This window comes from Camelus bactrianus, chromosome 28 (genome assembly GCF_048773025.1).
Source record: "Camelus bactrianus isolate YW-2024 breed Bactrian camel chromosome 28, ASM4877302v1, whole genome shotgun sequence".
NCBI lineage: Eukaryota > Metazoa > Chordata > Mammalia > Artiodactyla > Camelidae > Camelus > Camelus bactrianus.
The window spans coordinates 24,574,038-24,596,620 of NC_133566.1; positions in this window are offsets into that span (position 1 = coordinate 24,574,038).

Sequence of the window (22,583 nt, forward strand, 5' to 3'; positions counted from 1 at the left end):
GGACCTGGCTGCCCTAGATCTATCTAGTGCCAAGCTGTGGCATGTAGTAAAGGGAGGCTGGGCATTTCACCCAGCTCAGACTGAGACCATGAGGCAGCAGGTGCTACAGCAGACCTCTCTCCACCCTGTCTGATGGCAAGCCTACACCTGCACACTCCTCACAGAGTGGAATGTAGGCTTCTTGAGCCTTTCTACCTTTCCCAGTAGTTCTCCATTCAGCCAAGGGGGCTTGTCTCGTGTGCATAGGACCTCAGGACTAGGACTCCCAGTCTGTGGCCTAACCTGCTGACACGTCAGGGCAATTGTCTGTCTGTGCAGTCTCCTTTTTCCTTTCAGTCTCCTCTCGGGTGCACAGGTTTTAATCTGATGCTTTTCTTCCTGCCCTGCCCTATTACATAGGAATCTTTCTTGTAGCCTTGATTTTATAGGAATTATTCTGCCAGTTATAGTTAGTTTCCTGTAGAATTGTTTCACATGTAGATGTATTTTTTTATTTTTTATGTGCTTGTGGGGGAGGGGAGTTCCACGTCCTCTTATTCTGTCATCTTGATCACAACTCTTTGAAATCCTTTTTGAATTACACTATATAAATTATAAGTAAAAAGATACACACACAGACACATATAACGTTTTATCTCATTTTCCTATTGCTGGTATGCCACACATCAAAGATCTGACAAGCACCCGTAGCTCAGAATTAGCTCCACGAGTAGTAGATTATGCTTTTCTGTGAAATAGCCTAAAGATTAAAAATCAACCTTTCCATATTATAAAAATTACAATCGTTATTAAGCTATGTAAGTGCAATGTCATTTCCCTAGTGAATTTTCCTTGGAAATGTTAACAAAGTTTACTTACAACTTCACTTTTTTTTAATCATACCAATAGTACACCCAGTGCTAACGCTAGCACTGTGTAAAGCATGGGTGTTGCCCTAGATCTTCCACTGTATAAATTGCTGAAAGAAAAATGCACTGCAATTACACTGCATTTGTTTCTAATTGTTCTAATTACCTCTCTTCTCTACAAATATTCATTCCTCAGCTTTGATTGTGTTGCCCTTTTATTTAGAGAGAAAAAGAACTTTTTTTCCTTCACCGTAAATGTGTGATTGTTTGGGGAGAAGGGGTGGATTTCCTCAGTACTGTATGTTAAGCACTGCACTTCCCATAAAGATTACTTTTAAAGTCATCAAAGATGTGACATTTATGGAATCAAAATATGAAAGAAGGATTGTGCATGTGGGATAATAGCAATACTGCTGCTTTCCGTAAAGCACTTTTCATGATGAATTGATTAAACAGGCCAGGAGCAGAGTTAAAAAGATTTCCATGGATGTCGTCCAGATAGCATTTTACCAGCCTGTCTAATGCAGTGCCAGGAAAACTGTAAATAAATTACTGACCCTTCCTTAGAGCAGATACTCCCAGAAAGTTCAGTTTTTTTCTGCTTATAAGATAAAAATAACTGTTTCATCACCATTATTATTATCAGCTTCATCTAATGATCTACAAGTGTTTTCCAAAATTAAAATCTAGAATATTCAAACCAATCTCGAGAGGCAAACAATAGTATCTTTATTGATTAGATAAGAGAATTGGCATCCAACATATTAAATCAAATTTGCAGTTCCTCAGAATCATGTCTGTCTGTTTCCAAAACCAGTGTTAATTTTTCGTGTTCTAAGTCGTTTCTATAGTATAGCGTTACTAATGTAAACCCCATATGATGAAATTCTGTTTTAAAATTATTAGACAACACTGAGATGATCAGGTACAACTCTTATCAGATTCTCCATGCCCGTAAGTACATGTTTTATATCATCATTAATTATCTCTTTTTCCCACATGCTGACTTTTTTTTAGTGGGTGAGGCACATTTTACTCTTCTGTACTCCCTTCTCTTTCACACTTTCTCATACTGATGGTCACATTTTTGAAAGGCATTGGACAGCATGTAGCAAAGCACTGTGATCCTTGACAGAAGGAAAGCACACAAAATGAGCCCCAAGATTGCTCCCGCTGTCCACCTGGGGGCATGTTACAGCCACAGACTCAAGCAGATCCTAGAGTCTTCTCAAAACTTGGTAGGCAGAGATAGGAGATTCAAGACACTTTGGGGGCTGGCATTTGCGAGGCAGAACACTGGAGAAGAAGACCTGTGCAAGCAAAAGCGAGGACAGGGGTGCACGTGGATACCCCCTGCAGGTACTTAACTGGGGCCGAGCTGAATGTCGAGAAGAGGGGACTGCACGAGCCACAGCCGATAGCTTTAGGGGGTTCCCTTGTATGTGATTCTTTGTTTTTATGTGCTGCCTTTCGAATTCATTCTTTAACTTTTGCCATTTTAATTATGGTATGTCTTGGTGTGAGTCTGCTAGGGTTAATGTTATTGGGACCCTCTGTACTTTCTGCACCTGGATAGATATTTCCCTCTCCAGACTAGCATGTTTGCGGCCATAACTTTACCAAACACATTTTTGAGCCCTTGCTCCCCCTCTTCTCTTTCTGGGGCCTCCCTAAGTATTAGTGCACTTGATGCTGTGCCAGGGAGCCTCTCAACTGTCCTGGCTTTTGTTTACATTTTACTGCTTTGATTGCGTAATTCTCATTATTCTGTCTTCCAGATCAATTATGCATTCTTCTGTATTACCTCATCTGCTCTTAATTCCTCTAATGTATTTTTTTTTCATTTCAATCACTGTATTCCCTAGCTCTGAGTGGTTTTTCCTATATTTTTAGTTCCAAGTTAAAATTAAAATTCTTGTTGTGTTAATCTATTTTTCCAAAGTTTAGTTAGCATTCTTATTACTATGTTTTGAAGTCTATTTGACACATTATTTATCTCATGTTCATTAGTTGTATTTTTAGAGGGTTTTTATTTCTCTTTTATTTGAAACAAATTTCTCTGTCTTCTCATTTTGTTTAACTTTCTTTGTCTCTATAAAATTAGGTGAGACAGTTACCTATCCTGGTCTTTAAGGAGTGTCCTTGTGTGGGAGCATACCTGTGTAGTCTGTGTTTGCTCAGTAACTTTGGTCAGAGAGCTGGATCTGAAAAGAGCAGCAGTCTTGTTTTTCTTCCAGGGTTTGCTGGTGCCTGTAACTTGTTGGGAGATGAGGCTGAAGATGGAGGGAGCAGAGCCAGAGCCAGTGTGATCCAGGGCTTCTTGCATGCTCAGTGGCCCGTGCTGACCTCTCAAGGACCAGCTCAGGCCCGGAGGCGCTGGAGAGGAAGCACCTGAGATGGTTCCATTCTCTGTAACTGTGCACCCTCCCTCTCCTGGCAATGGCACCTGCGTCCTAGAGGGGAGCAGCACTGAAGCAAGAGGGCTGAAGTGGACACTGGGTGCAGTCTGGGGCACGTGCTGACACAGGCAAAAGGAAACATTGTTTTTAAAGAACCAGAAATATTATTTTAGAAAAACGTATACTCTACTATCTACTGAGCAACTGAAAACAATCAAAGTGTCCAAATGTACTGTCTAGTTATATATGTGTCTTGATGTATCAATACTATAGAATAATAATCAACAATTAAATAATAAACATATAATAAAGCTACAAACATTCCTGATTGGGGCCAAGGCATTTTGTCTTTTCCTATGTCTCAGTTTTTCCACCCAAAAATAGCACAAATATGTGTTCTTCGCCTATCTTGCATGATTACTGGAAGGAATAAAAACTGGACTATACAATTAGGCACGTAAAATATTAGCAATTTTAAAACCCATTATTTGAATAGAAAAGGGAAATTAGTAGACAAAATTATTTACCACATATCACAAAATTCTACATTCTTAGACTTGAATAAACTTCTTAATTTGATGACTAGAAAACTGGTAGAAGCAACGTAGTAAAAAAAAGTCTGTTCTCTTCCTGTGAGTTTTCCCAATGCTGAGTTTTCAAACTGAAGAGGTTTTCATGAGCGTTTTTGGTTCACTATCATACAGATACCTCAGTAGGGGCCTATCCATTGTGATGTATGATCGCATAATGATCATACATTTTCCTCACGAAAACTCTTCAGACTCTGTTTTTATTATCACACCCATGTCATAATTCTTGTTTTAGCTCACATTTTCGAAAAAGCAGAATATGCAAACCTATTTCCATCTTATTTACTTTATAGAACCAAAGCACCCAAAGAAACATAAATACAAAACATACAGTTTGGGTGCAGTTTCTTTCCCATAATCCTGATTACTCTTAATAAAATGGCAGAAGTAGGATTTATTTAGACTTCAGATAACTGAAAAATACAAAGAATATTCTTAGGTCATAGAGCAATCTCTGCTGTATTCAGAACAGTGATTTATTTAATCAGCTCTTCCTTTCACCTTCATTCCACTGTTCCTAGTACTATTTCTTGCTGCTGCGTAGAACACAAGTCTGCCTTTCCAGATGAATTGCCAGATTGTTTTTGCTAGTAAATGAGTAAGGAGTTTACAGTAGCAAAAGACAGATCAAACTGGAAAATGTCTGGAAAGGTCTATTCATTATTTCTTAAAATAATATTGTATAATATTCAAATGTTATCACGATGTGTTGGCGAGGTCCAAGCAGTCATCTGAAAAGACTGCACCCTCTGCTCCCACCTTAGATTACACTCACAGAAGGATGTTGTCTCCATCAAGCTCGGTGAACCTAGCAAGGTTCCCTGCTGCTCTCTCTCTTTTATAATCAGATGCTTGATAGGGATGGCATACAATCACCACTTGTCCCTTCCTGTTTGGGACTCTGAGAAATGTGTTTTATCATTTTCTAAAAAAAATTATAAGTTAGCAAGCAAAAAGCAAATAAAAATACAAAATTTAGACTAAAGACTATTTCCTGATCCCTTGTTTTGTGGTAGCTCAAGAAATATTCTCTTGGGAAGAGAGTAGACTGATCTTTGATTTTTCAGTTAAACAAGTCTGCACAACCCCCAAATAAAGCAAGCAGTGCAGCAGAGTAAGCCAGAGAACAGTGTCTCAGGCCTGCTTCTGGAAGCTTCCCTGAGAGCCTCCTGGCCCTTCAGGGGCACATGACGCACCTTCACCACAGGAAGGTCTGTCATTGAAAGAGAGGTGACAGGCCTTTCGGACATAGAGCTCTGGTCTGGAAGACTGAACGTGAACACCTTCAAAACTGCCACCTTACATTTAATAGCGTTTCCTACGATTGTTTTCTAGTCTTGAAAATACTCCGTTTCTCCCTCTCCCTCAGCCTACAAATCAAATGACTTAACCTGATACTTTAACTTCTGCATTATAAGCATATTTTTAATAAATCCACACTTCTCAGGCACCTCCATTGTTATCCCTGTTCAGGCCCAGATAACTATACTGGCCGTTGAGATGACAGATCGCGTGTCCAATGTCAACACCTTCTAAATCACTGGCCATGCAGTCACGAAGTGTGCATCAGGGTCTTAACTGCACCACACTTTTGCAGCCTACCGCAGTCTCCTTTCAGGACAAGGACCCTGAGCCTTGTCACAGTGGGACCACAGGTTGAGAGGCCAAAGCCACCTCCGGGCCTGAGGCAAGAGTCTGGACCACAGAGACTCATGCCAGTTCCCGCCTGGCTGCTCTCTTGTGGAAGATGCTCCCGCCGCCTCGTAACCCAGACACCCTCTGCCTTATTAGGGTTGATAGGAAAGTTCACTCACTCTGGTTACAACGCGTCTTCTAGTGGCCAGGAGTAAAGTGAGCTTTCCAGAAATGTTCTCTCATTGTTACTGACGTCGGTTTTATGAACAGTCCATGTAGGGTCTTTTTCTCGCTATGATTATTTCTCTCCTTTGCTTTCTCTCTCTACTCAAGGGACTCGCAAATCATTTCTTCTTTCCAGCCTGTGACACATCTCCTTGTGGTCACAGCTTTGTGTCTGTTTATCCAAAGCAGGTGAGCACATGGTAGGCAGGGAAGCAGAATTATCTGGCCAGCCTCTTGACGTAGTCAGAGGCTTTAGGAAAAATTGTGTGGTGTTGAAGAGAGTTTTAAGAAACATGCAAGAAGTGCTTCCTTTGGTCTAAATAGAAAGTTCATCTGGGCTAGGAGAGAAGAGGCCAGAAGATGGCTCTGTGGGGCCCCGGGGCCGGCAAGCACCTGGCTCTACTTTCTGTCTGCCTCCTGGAAAGATGGGAAGACCTGAGTGGGGAACGACGGCCCTCAGCACTGAGGGACGCCTGCCCCAGAGCCGCACACGGCTCCGCTCACCGTGTGAGCAATAGTTATTAATGGAAACACAACTGAAGTGAGTTATTTGCAGCTGGTGACTAACAAATATAACACAGAAGTGGGCCAGGGCCCTGGGGCAGTCCGTTTCCTAGGGGTCATTTCTGGTAACTCTTGAGTTAGACATTTCACTTTTAGGATCCATGTCTCTCTCCCTCGCTCGCAGCCTTCATGTGTATTAGAGTGGTGGGGGGAAACTGCCGCCCTAGAACAGGTGTTCCCGTATTCTTAAACCATACTTATTTGGGAGAAGACGAGCTACCAAAAAAAGATTCTATTTTAATGACACTCATCAGTCATGACTGGCTCAGGGCTTTCAAACCTCCTCCCTCGACTGCACCAAATTTAGACAGCCTGCATTTTTTAAGGCATTCTAAAAGATTCAACAGTTTTACCCGTGTAATCAGAGACACTAATTATCAAGCTTATTTCAGATAAAGTAGTCGTTAATGCCAATTTATCAAGATGGGAAACGAGTCTGGTTTGATTTCTATGGCGAATGCCCGGAGGCAGGTGGCTTAAGGCGAGCGTGTTCAGCTCAGCGGCGCCCTGGGGAACAAACAGGCGCAGCCTGCGCGCCCCCTCCAGCGTCAGCAGCGCTCCGCCCGCCGGCCGCGGGGGCCGCTCACGCGCGCAGCGCAGCCGCCGCAGCCGGTCCGCCGGCGTGAGCGGGAGGCGCTGCGCCGCCCCGCGCCGGGGGACTTCGCGCAGCCGCGCTCCGACGCTCGTATCTCAAGCTTCATTCAGAAGTAACTTCTGGCCTAAGTGCTTCTTCCTGCACCATTTTTAAGCCATTTCACGAAGCTGTCATTTTCTAATTTTCAGGTGTGTAAAGGACTCTAAAATGACCCCATTTCCAAGTATTCTATGCTTTACTCATTAGCATGCTGTCATGCATTGTCAAGGATATACCACCGTGCAGATTCATGGTTGCTCAATGCAGGCCCCAGGTTTCCTAGGGAATACAGATGAACACAAAGAAAACATTAACCCATAATCCTAGTGCCCAGAAGTAATTCACTGGTAATATTCTAGTGGACCAGTCTTGTATATTTCATTGGACTTACACCAGTAAACTGAAGTCAGTCAAGAAGAAAAGACAAGAATAAATAAACACACATGAAATGTTCAGAACACATGTTCTGAGGATTGTGTATATAAGAGAAGATATTGTTAGTAGACTGCTTGAGTTGAACTTGGTCGTCCAAGCCTTGCTTGCCTGGCACCTCCCTTTCCCACACCCCATCCCAGTGTCTCAGGCGTCATTCCAGTTTGACAGAACGCAGACGTGAAAATACTGCAGTGAAACAGTAAATCAAATTATTACACATAAATAAATGGTATACGTATAAGGCAGGGGTGGAGAGAGAGAGAGGATAAATTTGAGAATTCTAGTTCTATTCTCCAACACATGAATTTATTTCACTTCTTCATCCCCTTGAAATACAGCCATGTAGTTCCCTTTGACCAGTGGAATGATGGGTGGTTATTTTCCTTTGTGTCTGCCTGAGAACAAGTTTGAGAGCCAGTGCAAATATGCCACTATCTTTTCTCCCGCTTTTGAAGTGACTGAGATTGCTCCAGATGAGGGTCACCCCAGCAGCAGGGGTGGAGGAGAGGCCCCGGCTGACCTGTGGTGAACACGTGACATGAGCAAGAAGTAAACCTTTTCCAGCTTAGACCACTGAAGCTCTTTATTACAAGAGCATAACCCACCCTAGCCTCATGTAAATGAGTACCACTACTAGGGTACAGCGCACCGAAAAGCTCTTACGTTTGTGGTGTTGCATTAGGGGCCAGGGGGGTGGAAAGTGAAGTAACCAACACTAGAGACAGAGAACATGGTGGTGAACATTATGCAGAGGTCGGACGTTTGATAAACCGTCACCTGTAGCTCTTGGAAGGAAGAGCGTGTTCGTAACAAACTTGCAGCTCCAGGAAGAAAGGGCAGAAAACAAAATGGTAGCATATCCGCAGGCTCTGTTTGGAAGGCAGCATATGCAAAAGATAATTTCAGAAAATATTCAGTCTGTAAACAGAATTAATGGGAGCACAGAGTTCACAAATTCAGAGATTTACGGAGATCAAAAGAGACAAATGTCTTTCAACTGAAAACTGGCGGTCAAGGGGGTGGTAAATGGAGAATATTGAGAGGGAGAAATCCCATTAAAACCCAGGATCAAGTCGAGGTTATGACCACTACATACCTCATCCAAAATATCTCAATTCATTGAGTTTTCTCAGTGTAAAGGTCCGACAAAGAGTGTGACTCCAGTGAGTCCTTTATTTTGACAAAATTGTTAAGAGAAAAGTGACTAAAAGCAGCTCTCTCTGAAGCTCAATAAACTCAAGGTACCCACACATAAGTCACAAAAGGAACAGAGGATTGAGAGTGAGAATGTAAAGACGCATCACAAATTTATGACTGTATGTCTGAAAAAACTAATTATTTGTGGGGTCTTAGGATCGAAAGGGACTATCTCTAGCCCTGAGGAACTGCTATGGTCTGAGTGTTTACCCCACCCCCAAATTCATATGTAGAAGCCCTAGTCCCTGCTGTGATGGGAGTTGGACATGGAGCCTTCGGGACGTAACTGGGTTTAGATGAGATCTTGCGGATGGAGCTCTGATGATGGTCTTCAGTTCTTAGAGGAAAAGACAAGAGAGCTTGCTCTGTCTCTCCACCATGAGATGATGTGCAGCAAGAAGGCGGCTGTGTGCCAACCAGAAAAAGGGTCCTCGCCAGACATCACGTGAGCTGGCACCCTGAACTTGCACTTTCTAGCTCCAAAACTGTGAGAAGTCAATGCTTCCTTTTTAAGTCACTCAGTCTGTGCTTTGCTTGTTGTAGCAGCACGAACTGAGGCAGGAATAGGCTAACCCACATCACCCAAGCATCCTGAATTTCTAGCTGAGTCACGTGAGGAATACAGTTTCTGAGTTCTGCCTCGAGCTGGGGCTTAAGATACAGCAGAGCAGACGCCTCAGCTGATTTGAGGTGGGTGTATACTGACAGGTTGAAATAAGCCATTCTGGTTTTAAAACCTCAATTTGTTGGGGTTTTTTAACCACAGAATAACCTAACTCGTGCTAACTGATACAGGAATGCACGTAAATGTGTCTTAAGTTGGAACAGGAAATGTGCGCTTTTTACCTCATTTGAATTTTGTGCTTCTTCTAAAATGAGCTTATATTATTTATGTAATAAAAGAACATGAGGCTTAAAAGTGATTACTTTTATAACAGCATTAAATGTAAGAAACTTAGAAGTAACATAAATATAAAAAATGAACAGAAACAAATTTTTGGTAAATAATACTAGGACAATAGTTAACTATTTGTAAGCAAAATTTTAAAAGGTTAAAACCTCACCTCTAACTTACACAATATAAATTCCTGAAGTCCTGACATCAACCAAAGTAACTTCAAGTTTATCTCTGAATGTGGATCTCTGGAATGTGGGTGATGCTAATAATAAACAGCAATGTGTTCTCACTACGAGCAGAGCGCTGATGTTGGTGTCCAACATGTATCCGCTCATGGATCCCAACAACTGCTCTGTGTGGTGGGTTCACACAGAGGAAACCGGAAAGCAGAAAGGCTGAATAAATTGCCCACAGTCACACAGGCAGAAAAGTGAGCGATGCAAGCTGGCGCCAAGACCTCCAGTCCTAACCAGGATGATGTCTACACTGCCTCTCAGTCTCATTTAGTTAATGATTCATTAGGACAACGTTCACTTGAAAAGTGCACTGTGTTTAAATTAGGTTGGAAATTCTCTGTTATAATATTTTCTCTTATTTACTATTTTCGTAAACAAAAGAGAAAATAAATGTGATGTGAGTGAAAAAAGAAAATGAGAAAAATACGAAGATAATTTAAATGTACTAAATTGTTAAATCTGAATCCTCAACTGGAGGCAAATTAGTCCTTTGGGTTTGAGCCAGTTGTCTGTGTGTTTAATAGTGAACAAAAACAACAGAATGAAAGAACATCTTGCAAATGCAAGAAACATTTTATTGTTGGTTGAATCGCAAAAAGAGAGATGTTAAGACTTCTGGAAAGATGACAAAGAGCGTGCAGATTTGCATAACTCCTTCTCTGAGACATGCTGAAGCTGACAAAAGGATTCAAAAGAAAGGGAGGGATGGAACTAAGGAACGGCTATAACCTATACGATAGCTTGGAAGAATCTATAATACAGATTCATAGTGTATGTATATCATATTATGTATATTTGATAAGAGAGGGCTTTGTCTCTGTCAGATGAAACATGTCAGATTGAGTGAAAATGTCAGGTTGCCACATCTCCGTCCTACGGCCAGCTGCGTAACTGCCCCCTTCTTGTTGTCGTCTTTGGTGTCTGTGAACACCAGCCCCCCTACCCTCTCACACACAGAGCTTTTCCAGTTTTACTGGTCTCCTAGGCGCTGCTGCCTGGTGCAGAGATTACCTGCTACTGTTTGGGAACCCCTTTCCAGTTCAGCCACAGTTGACCCCTGATGTGTGTAGCCACCTTTGCCATGAGTTTTCCAGCAAGGCTCCATTCAGTTAACCCTTCATCCCTTCCAGGTGCAGCCTTGGCTATGCTAGGAGAGATGCTGTGGCAGTGCAGAGATCTCTCCGGAAACGTCTGCCACCATCAGAAGCACCACTCTCCATGTCACCATTGTATCTACTCGTTACAATCAAACTCCCCAAACTATGTATTTTTCATATAAATCAGAATCTCTGCCAAACTCCTCTCTTGGGAGGCCAATTAGTAATAACAATGATAGTAGCAACAGTGCTAATGAAGGTAGTGTTTGTCCTGGACCCCTTTCACTAGTGCCAGGCGGACACTGAGGCTCCACCCTCTGGTCATGCGTCCACTGTGCCATTGTCCCTGTTAGTTAACGGACCCCAGTTACACCATATTAGGCAGAAATCCCTGGGTGCTTTTTATTTGGGTAGCAGCATCCTCGGATTCCAGAAACAATGCAAACTCTTTCCTGTCTCCAGTGCTTCTGCATCGCAATGTGGGCAGGGAGAAGGGCAGGGACGTTCAGCTGCTGCCTTGTTTGCTGGATGATTTCATTGTGCGCTGTGGATTTCGATATCACATGTACACTTTTCTGAGCTCTGTCTAGATACAGATAAATCAAGAGCTGCCTCTGCTCTAACTCGACACTCGTTCAAATGGTGTCTACTCTTCTCAGCCACCAGTCTTCTACTTGCAATGTTTCTAAAATTTGTTACTTCTGTTAAGAGTGAATTGTTCTCCTGGGGCCAAATAAAGCAGAGAAAGGACTCCTTGGAGCTGTTTGCCTTTCAAGATTAAATACATCAAGTTTGGGGTCAGAGTTGGAGGCTTTTTTTGTTTTAACAATCTTAGTGAATTACAAGTACCGTCTGAGCGGGTCCCTGTTTAGTACAGGAGTCGCAAGGTGAAATAAGGCCAAGGATATGCAGGTATTCGAGGCAACGCTATAATATACGGGTGTGAATTTTGCACTAGCTGAGATTTTCAGGCTCTCTCTCTAGCTAGGACCATGTGACAAAGCAAAGACAGTTCTCACCTGGCTTTTTTTACTTTAGCCACATTATTTTGTGTGTGTGTTTTCTACGTCCTATGAAATGATTAAAAAGTTTTGATTTTCCATGTTGAAATAATCACATTAAGAAAATGATACTAGGCATTTTACTTTAAAACGCACATTTGGAGTGAATACTGCACGTCCTGTTGCTTCTTCACTAAGCTTCTCTCCCTGCAAACATTCACACCCAGCTGACTTTACCCCCTTACCGCTTCACGGACAATCAGCTATCACTTGGCATTTAGCTGTTAAAACAAATATCTCTGAAAAGCATATCTAAATGCAGTTCCTTAGTAAAGACACTGCCAAGCATTTCTTCTGGGTGCCTGGCCCTAATAAGCTGACAGCCTGACAACTGGAAACAAGCAGACGAGGTCAGCTGTGGGTAGCAGGGCTCAATGGTGAGCAGTGAACAATCTGACCCAAGCTGTGATGTTTGCTGTCAGCAGTATCTATTCCAAATGTGCCCTCGGCATAGCGAAAGTAGAGAAAATTCGTAAGATGTAGGAGTTTCCATTTTGCTCACAGATGTTTCATTGATATTTTGTGGGAACATGGGCATAAACTTTCATGTCTTTAAGCCTTTTTCAAATAATAATGTATTGGGATTTTTTTAATCCTCAGGAGATGAAACAACATATAAATTGAAACCATTATTATCAAAGGGATTCTCATTTCAAACCAGTTTGTCAAGAGATCGTTGTTCTAATCTGCATGTGGCCCAAAGCTGTGTATCTGTGCAGTGCTGTGTGCTATGTTTAGTTTTACAGTGAGAGCATTTCCATCATTGGATTCGCCACTGAGGTTGAAAGGTTAACAGTTCTGAGTAAATGAAATGAGAAGAATTCCACCTGACTGCATGGTAGTTAAAATAAGTTATTATTTCACCTAGCTTTGATTATTGGAAATAAGGAATACTTCTATAAAAAGTATCCTCTATAGAAAGTATTTTAAAAGAAGAAAGAGAGAGAGGAAGAGATGGAGGGAGGGTAAAAGGGAGGAAGGAAGGAAGAAGGGAAAGAAGGAAGAGAGGGAGAAATTTGACTGCAAGTTCCAGATATTTCACTCTTTGAAGGATTACGATTTGCAGGTTTAACTTTTAAAGTGAAAATGTTGCTGCAAATGGCGTTATGCTGTCGGTTTTTATGGCTGAATAGTATTCCATTGTATAAATATACCACATCTTCTTTATCCAGTCACCTGTTAACGCCATTTGCAGCAACATGGATGCTCCTGGAGACTGTCATTCTAAGTGAAGTAAGCCAGAAAGAGAAAGAAAAATGCCATATGAGATCACTTGTATGTGGAATCTAAAAAACAAACAAACAAACAAAGCATAAATACAGAACAGAAATAGACTCATAGACATAGAATACAGACCTGTGGTTGCCAAGGGGTGGGGAGGTGGGAAGAGATAGACTGGGATTTCAAAATTGTAGAATAGATAAACAAGATTATACTGTATAGCACAGGGAAATATACACAAGATCTTATGGTAGCTCACAGAGAAAGGAATGTGACAATGAATATATATGTGTTCATGTATAACTGAAAAATTGTGCTCTACACTGGAATTTGACCCAACATTGTAAAATGATTATAAATCAATTTTAAAATGTTTAAAATAAATAAATAAAGTGAAAATGTTAGCATATCAAAGTTTATTATAAATTATTTGTAATATAATGTTAAAACCACACTAAATAGTTCCACTAAAATTTATAGTAATTATTTGCAATTGCTTCCAAAGAGATTATCTTACACATTTATTGAGGATAGTGGTATGACCTTAACAGAATAGAAGTAAGTCAGAAATTTAAACCTGCACAAAGAAAGAACACGTTAAAAAAGGAATAAATGAGGTAATTAAAAAAATTCTTGGGGGGAGGGTGTAGCTCAAGTGGTAGAGTGCTCGCTTAGCACCCACAAGGTCCTGGGTTCAATTCCCAGCACCTCCTCTAAACAAATATTCAACAAATAAATAAATAAGTAAACCTAATTACCTCCCCTCACAAAAAATAAGTAAAAAAGAGAAAAAAAAAAGAGTAAATGAAAAACAAAATTCTTATCCTTAGTGGATCTAACAGATAGCAGTTTGTTCAAAATAATAATAGTGGCAAATGTATTCAGTGATTATAGCCTGTGGGTGTGTGAAATCAGTGGCGGCCCCGTCACAGACAGCGAGAGGGAGGGCTGGGAGCACTCAGCTATAAGGCCCCTCTCCATCCACAAGGCAATATGACGACACTTGAAAGTAGACTTAGGTTACTTGTAAGTGTCATATTGCAAACTTCCCGGTGACTACAAAAATTTTTAAAGATAATATAGTAAATACGGTAAGAGGAGAGAACATGGAATTGTACAACAGCCTCTGTTAAAACCAAAGAAGGAAAAAAAAGTGGAAGACCAAATAAGAAACAAAGAATAATTAGAATAAATAGAATAAAAAAAATATATATATACACATATATACCGAGACCTGTGTGTTGGAAACATCTCAGGGAGGCTGACTGAGAGGCTGCCATGTAACAGGAAACTTACCATTTCACACAGACGCCTCCCCACCACCACCAAGTCTTCTCTATGAGCATCTGGAATTCGCCAGAACAGTTTCCTCACGTGTATTCTGCTGAATGACAGCTGAGGGTTTCACACGGTCTCTCAGCACACGACACGGAGGCAGCTTTGGAAGTTGTTTGATCAATCAACTCAACTTGCCTCACAGTATACTCACAAAGAGAAGAAATGTTATATCTCCTTTGTCAATTTAAAAATTAAAAATAAATCTTTCAGCCCATCAAATATACAATTTTCAAATTTCCCCGTATCTTCCTAAATACGTTGCTTGCATTTGAACAGCTTGATGTAAACTCTGCATATCTGCTTCCCTTCTCTTCTATGCCCTTGCAATTTACATGCTGAGAAAACCAGAGTCATACGTCCTATCAAGATTCTCAGCTGTTGGATTTCGTTGCTCATGTCTCCATGTTATTTTTAATATGTTCTGCTCTGGGTTTTCTTTTCTACAAACTTGAAGTTATATCTAGAAGCTGGATCAGCCTCAGGTTCCGTTTTTTAGCAAGAGCCCTTCATAGGTTTTCATCGGAGTATACCTTACACTGTGTCCCTTGCACAGAGCCAGAAACCCAACTTCTTTGGGCCCCGTTCTCAAGTTGGGCACTGAAGCATCTCTGCCCAGCTACCTTGGATCTGTATTGTCCTTTATCCTGAGGTGAGACTTCCATCCTGGGCTTGAGAGAGAATCTGTCCACAGGTAGGAGTCTCTGTTCACAGAAATGCTCACTCTTGCTGCTCACTCAGGACAGATAATAACACTCATCATCGCTCAAGTCTGATGCACTCAGGAGGAAGGAAGCCGTGTCCTCTCTAACATCAAGGACCTGGAGTCCAAGGGAGCTAGAGATTCTGTAACACTGAGAACTAGGACTCAGTGGGGGGGGTGATATCAAACCTGGGTTTATTTCATTTCTCCTTCAGTGTCACCTTTCAGATGCATCGTATAGACAAGGGCGAGGCGGTGGCCCTCCTAAAGGTTAAATAGGGCTGTAACCAAACAGCCAGGCCATGTTTAATCTCTGATCTTCTACTTTCTTACTGTCTGTGTGACCTTGGAAAAGTCACTCAACCTTGCTGATTCTTATCTTCTTCATCCTTATAAGGAGAGTGCCATTACATTTTCAGAATATTTTCCATTGTGAACTGTGCTAATTAAAGCATAAATCACACTTAAAACTGTAGAGAAAAATACAAACATAAGGTCATTATTTAGGATTCCTATGACTAAGTATCAGATGCAAATAGTATATTAGTGTAAATGGAATTCACCTACATGAGGTGCGAGGAAAGAAAAGAAACAGGCATTCCTCACTCTGTGCCACGCACTGAATGTACAAGAAGGAAAAGTACGGTTTCATGCAATTGTGCATATTTGAGGCTTTTCACTAACTCCCTTAACTAAAACCAGCATCAGCTAAATGAGAGCACCTCTATAAGACCCTTCAATACACTTTATCTTATTTAAGGCTCAGAAAAATCATATAAGATTATTATTATTCCCATTATGAGGAAAAGGAAACTGAAGTTCAGACACATTACAAAACTCGCCTGATTTCAGTTTCTAATTCTGTCTCAGGAAAGTCAGATTTCTTTGTCGTAACTACAAGAGCAACATTAAGCGGTCGGCTAAGATTATAGGAATAAAAGGTGCAAGATGCTGCCCGGTTATTAAGGAAAAAAAGCCACTTAAATAAACTGGTCTCCAAAAATCACCGATGACTACATGTTGAAAAAAGAAGTAGTAGGACTAGTCAGAGGTGATAGGCTTTGTGGGAACAGTGTTAGGTGCTAGGCTACCCAGAGACAAGGTTGATAGACAAGCAATTGCCAGGTGTAAGCACTGTGGGCAGCTGTCCACAAGCAATTCAAGTCAACAGGTCAGCCTCTGAACTTCAGTACTTGTCCATGCTACCTGCTTAGCACTTACTTGATGCTACATTGCATTGTTAATTAATTTCAAACACGCACCTGCCATCTCTCCAGTAAGGGAAGTCCCCCAGCACAGTCGGCCTCTACTCTCCCCAGAGCACTGCGTCCTCAGAGAGACTCAGCTTGAGTCCCCTCTTTCCTCATGGACACTGCCCATCAGAAGCTCCCAAATTATTGGCCAACAAAGCTCCTGAGTCCAGTCTTCCCTGGTCCTTCAGGTCTCCCCTAGCTGGGTGGCAAAGGGAGAAGGTGAGTTACCTTAGTGAGGGCGCTCAGAGTCAGACGCAGCCTGCTTCCCGCAACTGTAATGTCAGTGCTGAAGAGCCCAAGAAGACGGGCCCTAAAGACAGGCCTCTTCTGTTGTTTCGACTGGAAAATGAGCAGCACAGCTTCCCTTTAGAATTCTCCTCTCTCTCCCTTAACCTCCCCGTCTCACTCTCAATCTCTCCCCGCGGTGAGCACAGTCGTGTTCTCCCCGGCAATGTTCCTGGGGAGCGACTCCTGAATTCTGCAGAAACCAACAGCAGCCCTACGAGGCCCACCTGTGTCTGGCGGGGTCACCCGAGGCATCTGAACCTCCTCTGCCACACCTAACATAGATTCTTTATCATGCCATCTGAGGATGAGGAACTCGTGCTCCAGAACAAAAAGGAAATCAGCCCTGAGTGAATCCTGACAAAAGGAATCTTTGTGAGTACATACATGTGGTAAGAATGTTCTGGATTTGCCAGAAGGAACTGCCTCAGGCTGGTGTATTAGATTCCACAGCTGCTGAGCCCTAAGAGATGACTGGGAATTAAATCTGGCTCGGTGTGTGTTGCCCACAGTGAGCACAACGTGTACAGGGACGTCTCAAGATACAGCCACAGTCAAAGTTCAGTGATATTTATAAAAACAGTGGAACATGTAAGCCAACGTATTAAAGTGAAATCAACATGAGGTATTTTAAAATGGAGAAGTCATGCCTTGAAAGTGGTAACAGTAAGTAATAAACCTAGTAAACTTTATAGTAAGTCTAACTATATAACTATTTCAATAAGGCTATGAAAATAAAAGGAAAAACATACAAATGTAAAGACATAATTAACAGCAGGGAAGAAATTTTCTAAAAAAATTATAATAGATTCCTGTTGAAGGTTGGGCTTCTGATTCTGAGAGAGAGATGAGCATAGAGAAGGATCGTGAATGAATATGCTTTGGATCACTGCCCACAAGAGGGAAAAGGAAAAAGCGAGCTTAAACAGAGAAAGGAGTGGCGTTCCACATCACCTTGATGGCGGCCCCAGCTCGCCCCACATGGCTCAGTGAAGGGGAGACGACCACTCAGATCTGCTGCTAGCTGGGGCGCGGGGGCTGGCCCTTCACAGCGCTGCACTGATCCGGCCAACAGAGGAAGACGGCATGGCCTCAGCAAGGCTATAACATGATGAGAAGCGTGATCGTCTTGATAGATGGCCCTACGATTCATTCCTGGTTGAAACAACACTTGTGTTTAGTAAACTATGATCTAAAGGAATTTTTGTTAAGATGCCATGGCTTATTAATCTCAAAAGAGGATTTGGTCTCATACTTTAAAAATGTGAAATGCTGTAAGATACTAATAATTAAAGTGAGAAATAACACAGATGCCTGTTTCACTGCTGTCGATCAACTCTGCTCCCTAAGTCCCCTAATGTTTTTGTCAGCTGGCTCCCAACTCAGGCTTCTAAACCAATTTTTAGCCTGGCAGATCGATAGGAAAAGGAATTCTATCCCGGATACTCTGTGACGCTGCACCAAATAGCACTCACACTGATGTCTCTAAATTGAGTCCTAGTTCTGTTGTTTGGTATCTTGTCTGTGTTTTCAGACCCAGATGTAATTTGGAATCCCAGTCACAAAAACCCAATTTCTGTCTTTTTTACTGGCTAAATTGCTCCATCCTTTCAGGACAGGACTTCACCATTGTTGCAGCTGGAATTTCCGCCCGCTGTGGCCGAGCCTGTGGGCGGGTCCCCGACGCCAAGCAGCTCCCTCCTGCTTCGTGCTCGTGTCTTGGCCGATGCCAGTGGCTTGCTCACTTGCTCATTCCTACTTCTACACATCGTCCTTTGGGTAGATCAACACAGGCCCTGCAACATCACCCTCACAGCCCTCGTTACAGGGCAGGCACAACGTATGTGACCACCTAGCACTTCTACTAGAGTGCCCGGCAGCGATCTTGACCCGTGTGGCATTGTTAGCCTGACCTGAAGAGGGCCAACCAGACGTAAAGCTTTATTTTATCAACCACACAAACATACGTAGCTGAAGGTGAGTTACCACAGTGCTGGTCTGTACATCACTTACCCTCTTACGTTACTACAAAAACGAAAGAACATCTCCGGTGCGTGTGGCTTGGCTAAGGACAAAGTCTTTGTTACTAACATTCTTATATATTCTACCAGAACATTGGATAAAATGCCAAGAAGCATCTATCTTAAGGTACCATAGAAGTAGTCTAATTAAAAAGACACATAAACTGTTTGGAAGAAGGGGAATATGTGATTTAATTAAACATCTTTATGCGTGAAAGTTACACTTAAAACTCTTTTTGAGAATGTATAACCAAGTTTAAACTGATTTGCCACCTTAGAAGTGAACTAGTGAAAAAGAACAATTTAATTTTATGTTAAAATGATCACATTTCTATAAAGTAAGAAAGTGCACATATATGCATATTTTAAATGTATACTGCTATCTCTAGTTAAAAGAAATGTGCCAATAAAATCTGGAAACTGTTACTTTTTTCTGCAAAAGTGTTGGAATGTAACAATCCTTACCTATACAGCCTTGGTTAATTAATGTTTGCAAATGCTTTGAGCTCTTGCAATGATAATCTCTGTAGAAGGATGAGGCAGACTGCTATGAGCCTGAATAAGCCACTTGGAAATAAAAACCAGCTCAACCACTAGGAAGAAAATGGTGCATCTGTGTGGGTTACCATCAAAGGAGACTTTCAACCCATCACTCTCAGAGGGAAAAAAAAATACTGAAAAAGAAATGAAGAAAACATTCATCACCACCTCATGCTCACCTAGAGCACCAAGCCCCTACAACAGCCATTTATTTTTTGATCCAGTTCAGCAAAATACTGAATTAAGAGAGTTGTCACAGAATTAGTTACTGTTAGCTGGCTAATATTCAATGGTAGCCTTTTCCCCAGTGTGTCTGAGTTGAATAAGAGAGTTATTTAAGATGCATATAAAATATTCTTAAACATAATGCTCTTTTTTTAATAAAGGTGTTGCTCTCTAGTGCTCTAATTTCAGACGTATAGAAAGGCTTGATTTATTATTATTATTATTATTATTATTATTATTATTATTATTAACATTATTACTGCCTGGTTATTATGAGTATTGGATAAAATACTTAGTGATATAAATGACAGATGATGAAGAGAGAGGATTTGCTGCTTTTGACAATCATCTAAACATTGGGAACATCTTCTCCAAGCCAAGTTCTCCTACTCCATGTCACTGCACTGATTCAAACTTCTTTCCTAAAGCGGATCCTTTTATAAGGGGAGGATATTTTAATGGAGAGAGACTGCAGTGTGTAGAATTCAATAGCAGGCAGCTGCCTCTACGGAGCAGAGCCCTCCCGGGCGGTGTTCCAGATCCAGCCAGAGTCGCCAATCACCAGACTCCGGAGATCAGACCTCACAGTGAGTTTTCTGACCCCGGGAGGATTTAGATAAGCTCTGAGTAAGTTCTGTTCTGTGACATGGGCACCGAGTTGCTTAGCAGCAAAAATGCTTCTCCTCTTGAACAGCTCAGCCAGCAACGTCTCCGCGGGGTTTATAAGGACACAGCAGGCTGGCGGTGCTGAGAGTCCCGGCGCGAGGACGGTTTTTGCTCATCTTCCGTTGGGTTTGAGACTCTAACGCCGCTGCCGGTCTCTTCTGAGGCCTCCTTCCCGAGGCTCAGGGATGGAAGGGCCCCGCAGGTGGCTCGGCTCCTCCCTTCCTCTGTTGGTGAGCGGGGCCGCGAGGGGCAGGAAGTCGCACGTCCACGTCGTCAGTCAGCGGGTCGTCAGAATACGGCGGGCACCTTGATGCTGGGTGCCGGGAGTGGATTCAGAGCAGCACGCAGGTGACAGTGGGTTTTATCATTAATGCATTTCAGATTAACGCCTTTCACTCTGTTCAGAAGTAAAATAAGTTCCTTTTCTTTTCAGAAGAGCCATACTTCTGGGACTCTATAAATACAGCTCTTAAATTTTCTCCTGTGAAGGGATGGCCACATCTCTCTGAGTGAAACTGGTGCCTTGCAGAGGCGCTCGCTCTCCCTGTTTGCTGTTGCCTCCCTGAGTGCTCGTTAGCCTTCTCCCCAGAAAGGGAGTTGTTCTGCACAAAGCCCTAGAACGCCGGGAGCCCTCGGGTTGAGGGGCGCTTGCCCGCTGAGCCCGTCGCACTCAGCACGGTGTATGTGCTGAGGAACTCTTTCTTCCCCTGTCTTAGATTTGCTCTCATTCCTCTTTAAACAGAAAGTGTGTGATTTTTTTTTTCTTTCCTACTCAACTTCTATTCAGAAAGCAAAAGAAGTGCATGATTCTCTGGTTACTCCTTGCTTCCGTCTGCTGCCCATTTCACAGAACATCTCATTATTAAAGTAAAAATGTCATTTGCAGTCTATGAAAATAGGTTTGGGTTGGTCAAAGGCCAGGGTTGAAGGAGGCGGGAATAAAAACTGCGCCCTGAGGCAAAAAGGCCCATTTTGTTGTGCTACACAGCACAGAACATGCTGTCAATTGAATGAGACCAGAGCAGTACATCCTGGGGATTCCTGGGGAAAGTATTTCTTACCGCTCTTGGTTTGATGGCCCGTGGTATTTTAGGATGCTCTCCAGTTGCCTTGAACGACTTTGAAAATGCCGAAGAGCATTGGGAAGGAGATGCCAAACCCTCCACTGAGGCCTCCCCAGGATGCATTGATGGCTCCTGCCAAGGGGGCTGTCGTGGGCGAGGTGCTCGCTGCCACACAGAGAAGGTGCCTGGGGCCGTTCAACTGCTTTTCCCAGCCCTCGAAGAAGGAGGAGAAGCTGAGGACCCTAGCGGCATCCCGTCACACACAGCGTGACCCGGAAAGACTGAGCTGAACACGGGCGCAGAAAGGCCCTGGCCTTCTTTTCAGCTCTTGCTCCAAAATAATTAGACCCATCATCAGTTTCCATCTGTTTACACTCTGAGCAAAACAGAGTCGCACAGCAATCAATGCCAGGACCTCAGTTACCCAGAGCCACAAAATGCTTGTGACGACAATGATTTCGATTTTTCCAAGCGAGGAAGAAAACACTCCAAGAACCCTAACAGCTACGGCATGGAAGCCGAATACATTCCCCACAGACAAGGCACAGTTCCGTCTCCAGATCCCACTGGGAGAGACCTGCCTGACTGAAGACCGAACAGAACCAAGCCGACGAACCGCCTCCGCAGGTAAGCGACAGCTCGCCGTTACTGCCCGTGTGACTGCGGGTGCAGCGCTCAGCTCTGCGTGCCTGGGTTTTCTCACTGTAAAGTGTGGATAAGGATGCATCTACATTATAGGTCAGTTTCGAGAATTAAATGGGCACTTAGAACATTACCCAGCATCTAGCTATTTAAGTGTTAGCTGTTCCCACCAATCTTCCGTACTGAGGCGTGTCAGAGGACTGGAGAGGCACATAGGGCTGATAGCCTGACTCCATGGTCGTCCTGTGACAGCAACCTGAATCCCGTCGAGAGACCAAGCAACACTCGGAGGGTTGGAGAACTCAGGTTTATTGCACCCGCGGGCACAGAGGAGTTAACACACCAAGCTCCAGACCCCGTCTGTAGGTTTACAAAAGCTTTTATTGGATTTTAGGTCTCAATTAATCTTGCATCATATGCAAATGAGGTGTTAGAAATGGACCAATCCAGAGCGAGCATTTGGGGACCAATGGAACTTCAGTGGTAAGTTTCATTTTCCTAGAAGCAAGCCCTTTTACAGAAGCACAAAAGCGGGAAGGCAATGGCCCTGCCTGGGAGGTCCTGCTGTTCCCTTCGTGGGTTTTTGCCCCTTCAATCCCTGACTCACCCAGGCCCTCACCAGCATTGCTTATATGAACTATCTGAACTCACCATCTGAGCTTGATTTCCCCCACCTTCTAGATAAACTGACCACACATGCCTCTACCACACAGGGTTGTGGTACAAACGAATTTGTTGACTGATCCCACAAGACTCTGATGCCCCCTGGAGTGACTGATGGAAAAATGAGTGTTAAATTTAAAACCCAG